The sequence below is a fragment of the Cebus imitator genome, unplaced genomic scaffold, assembly GCF_001604975.1.
Source record: "Cebus imitator isolate Cc_AM_T3 unplaced genomic scaffold, Cebus_imitator-1.0 Scaffold157, whole genome shotgun sequence".
NCBI lineage: Eukaryota > Metazoa > Chordata > Mammalia > Primates > Cebidae > Cebus > Cebus imitator.
The window spans coordinates 93873-110157 of NW_016107472.1; positions in this window are offsets into that span (position 1 = coordinate 93873).

Here is a 16285-nt window from a genome sequence, read left to right on the forward strand (position 1 = left end):
TTCCATCCACGTTTTCCCTCACTCACCTCAACCTGGAGGAACTTCTGGCTCTCTGGGTTAGTCTTTCCAGGAGCAAGCCTCCCTAGGACAAGGCTGGCTGGCCCTGGCTTTTACTCTGTCACCTGGACGGCTGCTTTGACAAAGGTCTCTTCCGCTCTTTTACCACTGCTTCAGCTGGTAGATCAGCTCTGGTTTGTATGCCCCAGTAAGAGGGGTCTGCAGGTCTCTGGTGTCACCTCCCAGCACAGGGTCCTCTGGGGCTGGTCCAGCTGCTCCCACTTCTTCCAGGTGAAGATCATGCACACGCCCTGCACCACTGCCTCGGATGCCGCCACAATGGAGCAAAACAAAAGGTCCACGTGGCACCTGCATCAGCATGCGCAGCGGAGTGCTTCCGACTACAGATACCAGAGAGCGCGCGCAGCCTCCACCAGCTGAACTACAAATCCCAGAGACCTCAGTTTCATTTTTAATTCCTGGGAATTTGACCCTCAATTAATTCTAAATGGAAGTTGATGCCAGTTGTGTCAGGGAGGACCTGTGACCTTGCACACAAACATGCACATGAGAACATGCATGTAAAGAACTTGTTCATGCAGGGTGTGGAGAGTGTGTCCTACTTATCACTTAATTTTACCCGCTGACCCGATGATAAACTGTACCCTGGGGCTGGGCATTAAAGTCAATCCAGTCAAAATACTCAATGTGGACAAGACATGGAAATTCAGGATCTCTTTTATATTGTGGATGGTTCTGCAATTAGTATCACTTTGGAAAAGTTTGGTCCTATCTCCTAAAGGTCTTTCCAAAGCAAAGCTTTCTCACGTGTACCAGGAAATGTGTTCCAGAATGGTCGCATTAGCAAACACCTGGAGAGAGTTCAGGAAAGAGGATGGCCTCTACACAGAACACAACACTGTTCAGCTGCCCAGAACCGCTGCCGTCCAATACTGCTCCCAGGGGAGCCAGGGAAGCATCACAGTTTATGCTGCAGAATCCTCAAAAATGAAGGGTTCAACCGTACCAAATCGCTCTGGAGCTGGTGAGGTGTGGAAGCTGTTATATGGGAATTGGTGACAGTGGTTTGAGCTTTGAGCAAGACCCTGATCTACTGCCCTACTCTTCTCAAAATGCAACTGGTTATTAAATTGAAGAAAGGATCGCAGAACTAGGGAATGAGAGGCAAATTGGAAGGTTCTGGCGAGTACTGAAGAGGAAAACTGATAGTCACTGACACATGGACCCCTCACTCCACCCCTCGCAGCTGTTTGAAATGTTCCTTTCCCAGAATCTAATCAGCTCAAGAGGAGAGGCCCAAAGACACCAATTTTGCAATTCTTCCAGTGAGAGGCCCTGGCAGTTTGACTTTTAGCAAATGCTTACTTTGTTTTCTTTTTCTTTCTTCTGTGTTGGCCAGAACCTCTGTCTACTATGCTGAAAAGAAGAGGAGCTCTCAAATGCCATTTTCATTTTCCTGATTTAAAAAAATTCTTCTAATGTTTCATAACTAAGAATGTGTGTAGTGTGAAATTTTGCTGGTATCACCAGCTTGATTACTTTCATATGATGTAAATATTGAGGTCAGAGAAACAAAAGAGCAGGCAGACATGCTAACTGGAAAATCCAACAGAGTTTTCTCACCCGAAGTATTTGGAACATGTCAGTAAGGCCATAATATAAGGCAGAAGCCTCGGCCATGTTGTCCAGACAGCAAGACTCTTCCCACAGATGGGAAGCAGTAGTGGATGGCAATGACTTAGGCAGCTATGCATGAGCTCATTTGAATAGGTTCTGAACTATCTTGCCCAGGACAGTGCCCCCATCAATCTCAGGACACTGCACATTTGACAGTGAAGTTCTGTCCAGTAGTGGTTCTCAAAGTGTCATCGCTGGTCTCAGTTGTGTTCATTTTTAAGAGTTAAAGAGCTGGGCGCAGTGGCTCGCGCCTGTAATTCCAGCACTTTGGGAGGCCGAGGTAGGTGGATCACAAGGTCAGGAGACCAGCCTAACCAACATGGTGAAACCCGTCTCTACTAAAAATACAAAAATTAGCTGAGCGTGATGGGGCACACCTGTAATCCCAACTATTCAGGAGGCTAAGGCATAAGAATTGCTTGAACCGGCGAGGCAGAGGTTGCAGTGAGCCAGGATGGTGCCACTGCACATCAGCCTAAGCAACAGAATAAGACTCTGTCTTGGGAAAAAAAAGAGCTAAAGAAAGGCTGATCACTAAATACATGCAATCTAACCATGATCACGTGGGCAGTTACAAAATTAGTGAGTTTTGTTTATTGGAAATGTTTATTTTTTTCTTTAATGACTTTTTCTGTCAGCATATAGTTTTAATGATATAAAGATATAAAACAGCTCCTAAAATGATAAAAAGTTCCTGTTATTTGAGCTGTCAGTAGCAAAGCTTGTAAGTAATGTGAATATCTCAGCAAAAAGTTGGTACAAATTAGGTCATATCAATAACAATGCCCAGAGTCTGCTCTCTGGAAATTTTCAGGGGGCTTCTCACAAGGGCTCCTCTGGATGACTTAACCAATGTGACTATAGACTGTCATCTGCAATTTTTTGTCCTTGGACACACCCATGGGTCTCCTCTTATCACTATAATCTCGGCATGAACATAAACTCTCTACTATTAGACCAAAGTGTGGCTTTAACAAGACTTTTCTTAAGACTAGGGGGTCACAGAGGGTCTTTCACATATATAATAACAACTGGATACTAGATAGGGCTGTTCGTAGAGTCCTCAGTTCCCAGTCCATTCTCCTGGCCTCCATACGGCTGCCTTCTGCTCAGAATCCATTCTCCCTGCCACCATTTTGGGAAGATGCCAGGTGTTCTCTACCACTCAGGAACACCTCACACGTGCCTCAATTCCACAGTGCCTAGGCCCAAGTCGAAGTCCAGACAGAGGAAGAACTAACTCCAATCCAGACCTGTATTCCCCATTTTCTGTTTCCATCTTTTACAAAGATGCCTAATCAGTGTATTATCTTCTTCCTTCAGTGGAGAATCCATGGCCATTCACACAGTTGTGGCCTTACCCTATGACTCCAATAGTATATCCCTTTAGAACATAATGTCACGTTTCTACAAGATATACGTACTTACTTTTTTGGGTTGAATTGAGCCCCCCAGAAAGATGAAGTCCTAACCTCCAGTGCATGAGCTTGTGACCTTATTTGGAAATAGAATCTTTGCAGATGATCAAGTTAAAATGAAGTCATTAGGATAGGCCCAAATAAAATGTCCTTGCCTCTAAAAACACAGATTCTCTTTATTTTATTTTATTTTTTGATATGGAGTCTCACTCTGTTGCCCAGGCTGGAGTGCAGTGGTGTGATCTTGGCTCACTGCAACCTCCACCTCTTCGGTTCAAGTGATTTTCCTGTCTCAGCCTCCAGAATAGCTGGGACTACATGTGCACACCACCATGCCCAGCTAATTTTTGTATTTTTAGTAGAGACGTGGTTTCACCATGTTGGTCAGGAAGGTTAACCGCTGACCTCAGGTGATCCACCTGCCTTGGCCTCCCAAAGTGCTGGGATTACAGGCGTGAACCACAGTGCCTAGCTGTGATTCTTTATTTTAGAAATACATTCTCCCTTGTATCTTCCTAGTCCTTTATCTTTTATCTCATGCCATCATTTTTCACTTTCTTCCTGGTGATACAGCTAATTATTTGTGCAGCCTGACTCTCTCATCAAACTATAAGTTCTCAAGAGCAGAATTTCCATTGAATTCATCTTTATATCTCTCAGAGTAGGAAACACTGTGCCTTGCATGTGGCCAATAAGCAAATCCATGTTCTGCCTGATTTGATTCCTTCTATAACCCTCAGAAAAAAGTGTTTTATACCCTTCAACCAACGAAGAGAAGTGTGACCAAAGATGAGAATGACCTGTCCACATAGAATTCTTTCACCATTGCTTATTGCTTCAAACAGTATTAAGCCACAGAAACAACAACCAAAACACAAAACCAAGCAAAGCTCATTTATTAATTATCTCTTTTGTGAATCAACTCTTTCTTTGTGTGAGACAGTTCTGTTTCGGCCTGGTAAGGGAGCTGTCCACTTCAAATGCAAAAGCAAATTGTTACTGCAGTCACAGTTTTAGGACCAGCTTCTCTTCCTTTTCTGCTTGTGTCAGGTGCCCTAGGGTCCTGGAGCCATTGCAGATGAGCTCAACAGCTGCCTCTTGGGTCTCCAGGTGGATTCTCAAGTTCTCTCCCCATGGTGGTTGCTGTGGGGGAAGAATGAGTTTCTATTTTACTCAGAAAATACTCTTTATGACTGGAGGTTTCCCAAGTACTTCTGATCTGTTCTACTTGTCTACGATTTGCTGACAAGTTGCTGACTTTTCAATTATATATATGTATAAACATACATATTCATTAGCATGTTTTCCGTTACCAGACTAATAGCAAATCATTCAGATGTTGATGTGAAATGTCACCATTTCATGCTGTAATATTTCACTAAAAAGGTTCAGAAATAGGAAACAGAGAGAAATATTTATTGTTTCTTGATCTAGAAGGGTTGGTAAATTCAAAGTAGTGAAGCTTAGGCTTATGATGGGACTTACTTGTTGAATAACCTTTGGAAAATCACTTCACCATTGAGTTTCTTCACTGGGAAAATGAGGGCTAAGACCAGATTTTCCACATCTAGGAATTTTCTTCTTGCCACATTTATTAAAGGCATAATAATTTAGGTCTCAATTAGCATGCAGTAAAACTATAGGAGAGAGGCTGTGCAGGTCTAGGTAGGATAAATTAATCTCAGGGTACACGAGGAGTAGTAAAGAGAACATGTTGTGAGAAGCAGAATTTGTGAATTCAAAGAACCATTACATTTATAACTTCCATCTGAGATTTAAAGGGCAAATTTCAGATGAACCACCATGTTCCATTTTAATTCAGTATATCTTAGGATTTCCCGCCTCAAAACTCTTAGGTCCTTTGCTAAAAAGTCAGGTTCAGTCTTAGCAGTCTTTGATTATCTGGATATGGATGATCATGCTCTCTTTAAAAGCTCATTAACTAACTCCTCTCATTTCCATCCTTCCCAATAAGCCACTCCAGCCATAGAGCATGGACCAAGATGTGGAAGAAGGAACAATAAATACAGTCCACACAGAAGTCTAGTAGGGAACCCCAAAACCACGCCTTCCCATTCTGGATGTCCTAGCCCTTTCCATAGCTTCTTTTTGTTTTCTTATTCAATTAACGTCTCCTCCATGGTGCTGTTCAAAGTGGTCAATTGGAAGATTCTTCTATTAGTGTCTAGACAGATGTGGCTATTACCATTTGAGAACTTAAGCTGTTCTTCTGAAGACTTTTTGGCCTTTCTTCCACAAGGGACATAAACAGAGCTCATCTGCGGGGGATAACCTAGTATCTTTTGATCTCAGGTAGAGTTAAGACGGATTACTGTGGTGCTGCTTTTCTGGAATTTGCCTTATATAAGACAGCCTGATTTATCTCAGCTGATATGGTTTAGATCTGTGTCCCTACTCAAATCTCATGTTCATCTGTAATCCCCAGTGTTGGAGATGGGGTGTGGTAGGAGGTGATTGGATCATGGGGGTAGAGCCTTCATGAATGGCTTAGCACTACGTTTTTAGTGCTGTTCTCCTGATACAGTTCTCATGACATCTACTTGTTTAGAAGTGTGTGGCACCTCCCCTCTTGCTCTTTCTTTCCCCTGCTCTGGCCACGTGAAGATGTCTGCTCTGGCTCTGCCTTTACACATGAGTAAAATCTCCCTGATACTTCCCCCAGAAGCAGATGCTGCCAGGCTTCCTGTACTGCCTGGGGAACCATGACACAATTTAACCTCTTTTGTTTGTGAATTACCCAGTCTCAGGTATTTCTTTATAGCAGGATAAGAATTAACTAATACAGAAAATTAGTATTGAGGAGTGGGGCCTTGCTATAAAGATACCTGAAACTGTGGAAGTGACTTTGGAACTGGGTAATAGGCAGAGGTTGGAGGAGTGTGGAGGGCCCAGAAGAAGACAGGAAGATGAGAAAAAATTTGGAACTTTCTAGAGACTGGTTAAGTTGTTGTGACCAAAATGCTGATAGAGATATGGACAATGATATCCAGACTGAGAGCATTTCAGACAGAAATGAGGAACTTTTGGGGTACTTGAACAAAGGTCGTATTTGTTATGCATTAGCAAAGAACCTGGCAGCATTGTGTTCCTGTTCTAGGGATCTGTGGAACTTTGAACTTGAGAGTGATGATTTAGGGTATTTAGCAGAAGAAATTTCTATGCAGCAAAGTGTTCAGTAAATAATCTGGCTGCTTCTAACAGCTTAAACTCATATATGTGAGCAAATAAATTACCTGAAACTGGAACTTATATTTTAAAGGGATGCAGAGTGTAAAAGTTTGGAAAATTTGCAGCCTGGCCATGTGGTACAAAAGAAAAATCCTAATGGCAGAGCTGCCCAAGCCCTCAGGAACCCACCCTTGCATCAGTGTGCCCTGGAAGTGAGACAGGGAGTCAATGGAGATTATATTGGAGCTTTAAGACTTAGTGACTGTCCTTCTGGATTTCAGACTTGCATGGAGCCTATATGCCCTTTCTTTTGACCAATTTCCTCCCTTTTGTAATGAGAGTTCTTACCTAATGCTTGTATCTTGGAAGTAACTAACTTGTTTTTGATTTTACAGGTTCATAGGCAGAAGGGACTAGTCTTGTCTCAGATAAGACTTTGGACATTTGAATTAATGCTGAAATGAGTTAAGACTCTGGGGACTGTTGAGAAGGGAAGATTGTATTTTGCAATGTGAGGACATCAGATTGGGAGGAACCAGGGGCAGAATGATATGGTTTGGATCTGTGTCCTCACTCCTGTCTCATGTTCAATTGTAATCCCCAAGGTTGGAGGAGGGGCCTAGGGGGAGGTGATTGGATCATGGGAGTGGATCCCTCCTGAATGGTTTAACACCATCCCTTTGGTGCTGTTCTCATGATAGAGTTTTCACAAGATCTGGTTGTTTAAAAGTGTGTGGCACCTCCCCTCTTGCTCTCTCTTTCTCCTGTTCAGGTCACACAAAGATGCCTGCCCCTGCTTTGCCTTCTGCCATGAGTAAAAGCTCCCTGATCCCTCCCAGAAACAGATGCTGCCATGCTTCCCGTACAGCTTGTGGAAACATGAGCCATTCAAACTTGTATTTACAAATAAATTACCCATGGCCAGGTTTACTGACTTACCCCTGTAATCTCAGCACTTTGGGAGGCTGAAGTGGATCACTTGAGATCAGGAGTTCAAGACCAGCCTGGCCACCGTGGTGAAACTCTGTCTCTACTAAAAATATCAAAAAAATTAGCTGGGCATGGTGGTGCATGTTTGTAATCCAGCCATCCCCACCAAGCTGCAGATGTGACTGAAGCCATTTTGGACCCTCCAGACGAGCCCATCTGCCAACTGAGCTGAATGACATCAGTGCATGCCACAAGGAACAAAAAACTCACTATTATGGGCCAACCTGTGTCTTCCCAAAATTCATAGGTTGAAATCCTAGTCCCTAACACCTGAGGATGTGACTATTTGGAGACAGAACTTTAAAGAGGTTATTAAGGTAAAATTAGGTCATATGGGTAGGCCCAAATCCAACATGACTGGTGTCCTTGTAAGAAGAGGAAGTTAGGACACAGACACACACAGAGGGCATATGGAGACCCATGGAAAAGTGGCCACCTACGAGCCAAGGAGAGAGGCCTCAGAAGAAATCAACCCTGCCCCCAATTTGGTCTTGGACTTCTGGCCTCCAGAACTGTAAAAAAAAAGTATTTCTGTTGTTTATGTTACTTTACTTTGTAACCCGTAGTACTTTGTTACACAGACCTAGCAAACTAATACATTCACCCAGCTAAGAACTTGTCACTCAAAGGAATTTCGAAAAATAATAAAAAATAAGATGGTCACTGTTTTAAGTCACTACGTTTTTGGGTAGTTTGTTCCACAAGATAGGAATGGGAGTAAGTTTGGAATTCTGAAGATTCTCTTGTTCTGTGAATTTCCATCATCTTGTTGGCTTAGAATGGACTGCAGCGGGCAAACTCAAAGAATTGATACCATTCAACAGAGAAGGTGGGGTAAAAGACAAAAGCCCACACTTAGGGCTTTTGTGGTACTTGAGAACCAGGACTTTTTAAACAGAGGTTTAAAAATATTTTTTCATTAGTTTGAAAAAAACACCAGAAAAAAACTGTGCATATGATGCATTTTATATAGCTATTTTATGGGTATGCCATTTGGTCAAGGAGTGGGATTCCTTGGGAGAGAGAATTGCAGTACCAGATTGCAGGCCGAGAGCCCTGTCTGACCTAGATTCTGATTTTCTAGAAGAGTGATTATAGCTCTGGAGGCAGGGGTTAGGTCTCATGGCTTTCACTAGGAAGCACTTTTCTTAGCCGTGGGGGATATTACATTACAGCTAATTACAGGCTGTCTGCTAAGATTTTCTAATTACTTCATTTGCATTAGTCTTGTTTTCCTAAGAAGCCTGTACACTTTCTGGAAGCATCTTGAGGACAGGGACACACTTCTCTGGGGTTTCCTACTCCAGACAGAGCCCACCTGACACCCTGAAGACATCAGATAGTAGAGACAGGCAGTAGAACATGAAACACTCAGAATGCAGGTTCTAGAATCAGCCTAAGTGGATTCAAATCCAAATTTTGCCTCTCACTAGCTCTGTCACCTAGAGCAAGTTGTCTAGCCGTTCCAAACCCATTTCCTCATCTGCAAAAGGGGAATGTTCATAGTATATACTTTACAAAGCACTTGGAACTGGGCCTGGTACCTAGCAATTGCTCAATTCACATTAGTAACTGGTCATGTTAACTAATGTTTTTTTACTTTGACTTAGCTCTAAAAATTAGAGAGCTCCTACATACTCACTACTGTCAGGTTTGGGATTTCCATGTCGGGACGGGGAGAGGTAGGTAGGTATGCAGATGCTGCTGGAGTTAAAGAGCCTGGGCTTTGGAGGGACCTAAATCCCAGCTCCCCTTTGTACAGGTTGGGTGTATTTGCATTAACCCCTGCGGTTGACACAGGGCCAGGTGGTGAGGATTTTCAAGGCATTGCTGTCACCACTTCTCTCCCCATCTGTCCCCTCTCTCCCCACAGGTGGACAAATCCCAGGTGAACATCTGGCTCCCAGGCCTGGCCAGCTGTTCTGTTAGACCTGGAGACCCCTGCTGAAGCCAGAGAGACTAAGAATCCACCACCATCTCCATAGCAGGGACTTTGAGAAATTCAAAAAGAAAAAGTTAATTAGAAAATGCTTAAATTAAGTCCTATTTTTCAGTTAATTCCCTTTCTTCTAGGGAACTGATAATCAGAAAGTGTGGGCACAAGAATCCAGTGCTGGAACTGGCTTGGCTGGCTTGTGAGAGATGGTGGTGCACATCTCTTCCCAAGTTCAGCAGCATCAGGATGGCAGCTTGAAAGCAGCCACTAACATTCACTAATGTTTCAAGCTGGGGATTCTTCTCAGTGATTTGGTCGTTAAACATTTACTTGGACGCCTAGTCAGAGGACACCTGTATCTCTGATGCTACCTGCGTAGTAGGTCTAGAAACTTGTAGTGGAAACATGACCTTGCAATTTCTTTCTTTCTTTTTTTTTTTTGAAGACGAAGTTTTGCTCTTGTTGCCCAGGCTGGAGTGCAATGGCATGGTCTCAGCTTACTGCAAACTCTGCCACCTGGATTCAAGCTATTCTTCTGCCTCAGCCCCCCAAGTAGCTGGGATTACAGGCACTCGCTACCATGCCCAGCTAATTTTTGTATTTTTAGTAGAGGGGTTTCATCACAGTGGCCAGGCTGGTCTTGAACTCCTGGTAATCCACCTGCCTCAGCCTCCCAAAGTATTGGGATTACAGGCATGAGCCACTGTGCCTTGCCTGACCCTGCAATTTCTTGATTCCTTCAAAGCTAATGTCCCTGAAGTAATTTGCACAATATGAATCATTTGGATGTATAAGAAGATTCCTCATTTTTTTATTTAACAATTTTTACCCAATATCTTATTTTTTTATATTCTTAGTTTTTGTTTTATAATGTATAAAATATATTATTACAACCATATATATACATACTTCATATAAATGTACATATTTGACAAGTCTGTTTTATTTTCTTACTTTTGAAGCATGAACTAAAAAGAAAAAAGATATGGAGATCATTGTTTTAGGGTAAAAGGAAGAAGAATTAGTTCTAAGAAACTCAAACTGGATGGTTCAGGAGGGGTGTGTGTGTGTGTGAGAGAGAGAGAGAGAGAAGGGGATGGGCACAAGAAGTAGGAGGTAAAGGTAAAAGGTAGAAAAGGTGGTTGCTTTGATATTTTAGGCTGGGATATTTTATTTTATTATTTTTTATGGGAGGGGTATTTTACTTGCTATGCAAGAAGGAAGGTGGTCACTGTTGTGATCAGTGCAGTAGCAGAGGCTGCTTCTTGAAGATCTTGGAAGGAAAATCCTTGCAAATGCTTTTTGGCAACTAACGAATCTCTTGGAGGGCTTGTTAGAATGTTGGTCACTGGGTCCCTCTTCACAGAGATTCACATTCAGTAGGTCTGGGATGGGGCCTGAGAATTTGCCCCCCATTCTTTTTCAGTCTCCATTATAAATTATTATTGTATTATTATAAGACTTAATATCACAGTCAATTTGCTATATGTTGCTAACCCTTCATTTTCAGTTTCCGTACTTGTCTTCCTGAAGACTAGTCATAGGCAGCTTGGGTGCTGGCACTGGTCCATGACTCCACCTGGAGTAGAAACGGTGTAAAGTTCACAGATGACAATGACGTGGTGTTCCTTAGATAAGTAATCACTCACTTCTCTGGATGTCTCTATGACTTCTTTTCTATATTGTTTTTTATTTCAAAACAAATCAACATAAAATACCTCCAGATGATAGTGACAGAAGAACTAACAAATTCTCAAGGGATGTGATGCTGCTGATCCCGGCCCACACTTTGAAAACTAGTGATTCAAAGAAAAGTTTAAAGATAAAAGAGACTTTGCTGATGGAAAGCCTTGAGACTCAGAGGGCGGAATAGAGAGAGTTTGGAGTAGGAGAGAGTCGGGAGTATGAGAAATTGGGTCAGATTCGAGCCATAAAGGAAGAGGGGTCTAGATGTTGAGCATTGACCTTGGAGGCCTGCACCTCTGGTGCTGGTTCACATAAACAGAAGGGAATAGAGGACATGCTGGGCTTAGCTCTGCAGATTGTAGTGGTGAGGCAGGAGGCAGACTGGACTGGTAGAAGGGAGCGGGTAATGTCTTAGAGCCAAACAGAGCCCTGGAGGCCACATCTACATATTTTGACCTCTCTTTCCCCCTTGTAGAATTCTACATGCTCTTAGTTACTCATACCTCACATCATGCCTCACTTTCCTTCCTGAAGACTTTTCTCAGATTTTCTGGAAGGGTAACTTCAATTCTGTAAGGCAAAAGTTCTGTTTTCAGACAGGGTGATTGTGGAGCCAGAGCCCTCTAGCCGCCCCATGAGAGTCATGTTCTCCTTAACCACTTTGACAGGAGGATCAGATATTTGTACTTACCACTTATCTCTGTCTGACTGAGAGAGCAAGCTATGGACATGAACTTTTTTTGGACTAGGGAAAATCTTACAAATCCTTTACTGAGATTTTATCATGCCTTCCCTTGAGCCAAGACACCATTTCCATCCATTTTTTTGATAACGTGTTTTCAAAAACTCAATCTAGGCATGCCTGAACATCCCATCATGCTTCTGAGGTATTGTCTAAGAGCATGCACATCTGAATATATGGATTAACACTGCCATCACGACTCTGCACAGGGATTGGCTGCATGCCAACAGCTGTTACTACCTCGACATTTACCTTTATATTATTATTATGCATTTATTTATTTATTTTGAGACGGAGTCTTGCTCTGTCACCAGGCTGGAGTGCAGTGGTGCAATCTCGGCTCACTGCAACCTCCCCTCCTGGGTTCAAGTGATTCTTCCACCTCAGCCTCCCAAGTAGCTGGGACTACAGGCGCGTGCCACCACACCTGGCTAATTTTTGTATTTTTAGTAGAGACGGGGTTTCATCATGGCCAGGATGGTCTCGATCTCTTCACCTCATGATCCGCCCACCTCAGCCTCCCAAAGTGCTGGGATTACAGGCGTGAGCCACCACGCCCGGCCTACCTTTATACTATTTAGATACGTCTGCTTGTTCTGAGATTAGACATCCTTGCTTCATCCACAAAACTACCTCTTTGTTTACCTGATGCAAATGACTATCCTATAAATCCACTTTTGCTTGTCTGTACCTGTCATTCACTCTTACAGCTTTCTTTCTATTTTACATTATTTTTGTTTGAGTATATAACATCTAGCTAGATTGTAAGCTCCATAAGTAAACATTTTTCTTTATATCAACCATAATGCCTAGCATAGCAGTTTTGCAAAGGAAGTTCTCAGTGTTTGTTGATTGATTGACATGAAGAAATGGTATTAGGGCTGTGAAATTTGTTACAACAGGGAATCAAGCAGACTGAGCTCAGACTAGTAACTGCCTACCCAGTATAAGGAATTTGGCTAAATACTGAAAAGCTACTTTAATTATTATGACTTTTTAAATTAATTATATATTTCCAACTGTATTTTCCAGTTGTGTGCATAATTATTATTATGCTAAACAGTATTTTTACTTAAATGTTTAGTAGTCATGTAAGGGACTGAAATTAGTAATGTTTTACAGCCAAACCAAATTAATTTTTAATTGTTGTCTTCTCACAACCTTACCATTGGCAATTCCTTTAATGCAATGTGCAGTTTAATTCTAATCACCCTATATCGTGTGAGATGCATTAAATGTCAGAGGCCTTGAATTTAACCCTGAAACAGGCAGGAATTTCGTTTTCGGGAGCTCTTCCTCCAGAGCCCTGAGTCCTTATGCTCTATCACCCTGGCTGTGCGTCCCACTTGGAGTTCTCTCACTCTTTTTAATTTTCAATTTTTGTGAGTACATAGTGAGTATATATGTTTATGGGGTAAAATGAGATATTTTGATACAGGCAAACAGTGTATAAGAATCACATCAGGGTGCCGGGCGCGGTGGCTCACGCCTGTAATCCCAGCACTTTGGGAGGCCGAGGCGGGTGGATCACGAGGTCAGGAGATCGAGACCATCCTGATCAACATGGTGAAACCCCGTCTCTACTAAAAATACAAAACATTAGCTGGGCATGGTGGTGCGTGCCTGTAATCCCAGCTACTCAGGAGGCTGAGGCAGGAGAATTGCCTGAATCCAGGAGGCGGAGGTTGCGGTGAGCCGAGATCACGCCATTGCACTCCAGCCTGGGTAACAAGAGCGAAACTCCGTCTCAAAAAAAAAAAAAAAAAAGAATCACATCAGGGTAAGTGGGGTATCCATCACTCGAGCATCTATCCTTTCTTTGTGTTACATACAATTATTCTCTTTGTTATTTTTAAATGTACAATAAATTGTTGACGGTAGTCACCCTGTTGTGCTATCAAATATTAGACCTTATTCATTCTATCTAATTCTATTTTGTACCCATGAACCATCCCCATTTCGTCCCCTGACCTGCCGCTACCTTTCCCAGCCTCCGGGAACCATCATTCTACTCTCTTTCTTTTTCAAGGCAAAATCCCATTGCCTTGGTCCCTATACCTATTATGATGGTCCTGGATAAAGGCTGGCTTACCATGCTTTACCAAGGGTAATTGCCTAATTTTTCTAATTATGCAATAGTTTAATCCCGTCCAGGATGGAGGAGGAGAAGGAGGGAAGCAATGTGAGTGGGTAGGAGGGCTGTGAAGAGTGGCCGCAGGAGAGGCTTAAGCAGAGAGGATCAGCTGCCTCTTCCCAAAGACCTTTCTTCTGACTCTGCATTCCAACCTATCCTAGGGGTGTCTGTCTTATTTTCACAGCTGGGAAGAAGAAGGAAATTTCCCATAGTCGGTTGAACTTCTTGGCAGCTTTGGAGGCTGGAGGAGACAGATCCTCAGAGTCACCTCACGGGAGGGAGCTTTGACAAACAGAAGTCAGCGGTCCCACCCCTAGATTCTCCTCACTGTTTGCCGAAAGCCAGGGTCAGCCAAGCCCCGTGGCTCCCAGGCTTGTTAATAAGCCTCAGATCATGGGCAGTCCTTTCGCGTGGAGCCTGATTTTCTGAGGCAGCTCTAGACAAGCGGCTTTGGAACCACGTGGCTCAGAGCGCCCCACTGTGAGGAAGCTTGGCTAAGGCTGCGAGGCAGTTGTGGGTGATGGGGCTCAGGGTGGGCTCTTCCTGGTGCCCAGGGCGACCAGGTCCCCTTGTCTCCCCTGTGTCAGGGGCTCCGGTGCTCCCTCAGCCCTTCTGCTCCTTAGAGCTAAGGCAGGAGGCAGGGCCTTCTCGCCCCCCGCCATAATACAACCTGCCACCAGGAGGCGCTGCTTTACAGAACGGGGAGTGGGGAGCTTGGAGGGGCGAGCACGGCCCCCTGCTGCTTCAGGATGTTGCCCTTGATTCGTGGCAGAGACAGGGGGCATCAGACAGCTGTGAGAGCTGTGGAGCTCCCCCACCGCTTCTGAGCCAGGGGGAAGACTTTGGAGAAGCGGAATCCGAAAGACACTGCTGGGAGATTGGTCTGCGCTCTGGGAGAACCCTAGGTCGTGTTTCCTGGGTACCAGTCACCGGCCTTGTGGATGTTCCACCACTCCCAGCCCCGCTGCGCTCAGGGCTGCGGGCCACAGGTTTTCCGGATCGTGCCTGCGGTTGGAGGCTGTGGACGCAAGTGCGGCTGGCCTGCGGCTTTCACAGGGCGCAGGGCGGGCTTGGGGATGGCCGAGCTGGGCGCTGACTTTAAGAGGGTTTCACAGTTTAGGCCAGCACTTCCTTTACAGGCAAACGTGACGTTCTTTCCCAGCACCTGTACTCACGCAGCTGCTTCAGGGTGAACCAGACTTGTCCAACTCACAGCCCCAAAAGTCAGGGGAGAGAGTAAAGCACGGTGGCTGATTTTAGCACTTTTAAAATAGAAATGCGAGTCAACACCTGACAGAACTCACAGGTCCCTGCAATGACACAGCGGCTGTTGATTGGCCCTAAAAGCTCAGGGTGGCCCAGGAGGCTCTCAGAGAGGCCTGCTAGAGGCGCTGGGGGCTGGTGTTGAGTGGGTGGGAACCAGAGGGATTCCCCGTGGAGTCTGCAGGAGGCTCTGAAGGGTCTGGGGTAGATTCCCTGGAGAGAGACTTCTGTCATTTGCTTTCCTCCAAGGCAGCCTTAGGGTCTAGCTGGCAAGTGTCCACTTTCCTGCAGAAACATCCTGTCCTCCTGTTCTATCAGATAAGGAGGGCAGAAGGAAGAGGTTGGGTGGAGTCCTGGCGGTGGCATCTGGAGACTAGGATTTTACTCTTGGCAAAACACATTATATAGATAAGGATATTGTCCTCCAATTTTCACTTCCTAAATTAATACTGTTATCAATACTATTATGGGTGTATTGAACCCCTGCGATGATCCAGGCACTGTGTAAGTGCTTTACCAAACACTAGTTCATTAAATCCTCACAACCCTGTGAAAGAGGTACTCTTATTCCTATACACAGATGGGGAAACTGAGGCTTCAGGGGGTTGAGAAAGTTTTCCAAGGTCACCAGACAGGATGACATTGGACCCAGTCTGTTAATCATCCCCCTCAAGAGCAGCATTGATCAAAACTGACTTGACCGTGTTCTTCTTTGGACTGGTTACTTAGCAACAAACAGAAAAATTATTTAACAATTGTTTAAAATCAACTCTAAGTTTCTTTGGATTTCTCATTGCATAAGACAGGTCTCACGTCTTTGGCTCCCACCCACGATGGAGACACAGGCAGTGCATTTTTTTATAGCCCAAATCCTCATGTCCACCACTTTCTGTGCTCTAGTACTACTAGCTGCTTTTGGCCCTGCCACTCCTGGCTCCCTCGCCTTAGCGAGTTTGGGAAACATCCCCCCAGTTCAACCTCTGCACCTTCCCTCGGACACACATTTGGTATCATTGCTCCTTCAGCTGTAGGAATTGTAGCTGTTGAAAGGTGGTGGAGCATCTCTTGATGTGAGCCTTGAAGGACAGGTTGAATTGGATAGGCAGAGAGAAAGTGGTATGGCATATATTGTCTAAGGGTCTGTAGGTGGGGGATAAGGAGTGTACAAGTCATAGAATTGGGAATAGGCAGAACCCAGGGAGGGGAGAAAGCTGACCTGATATAGAAGACCT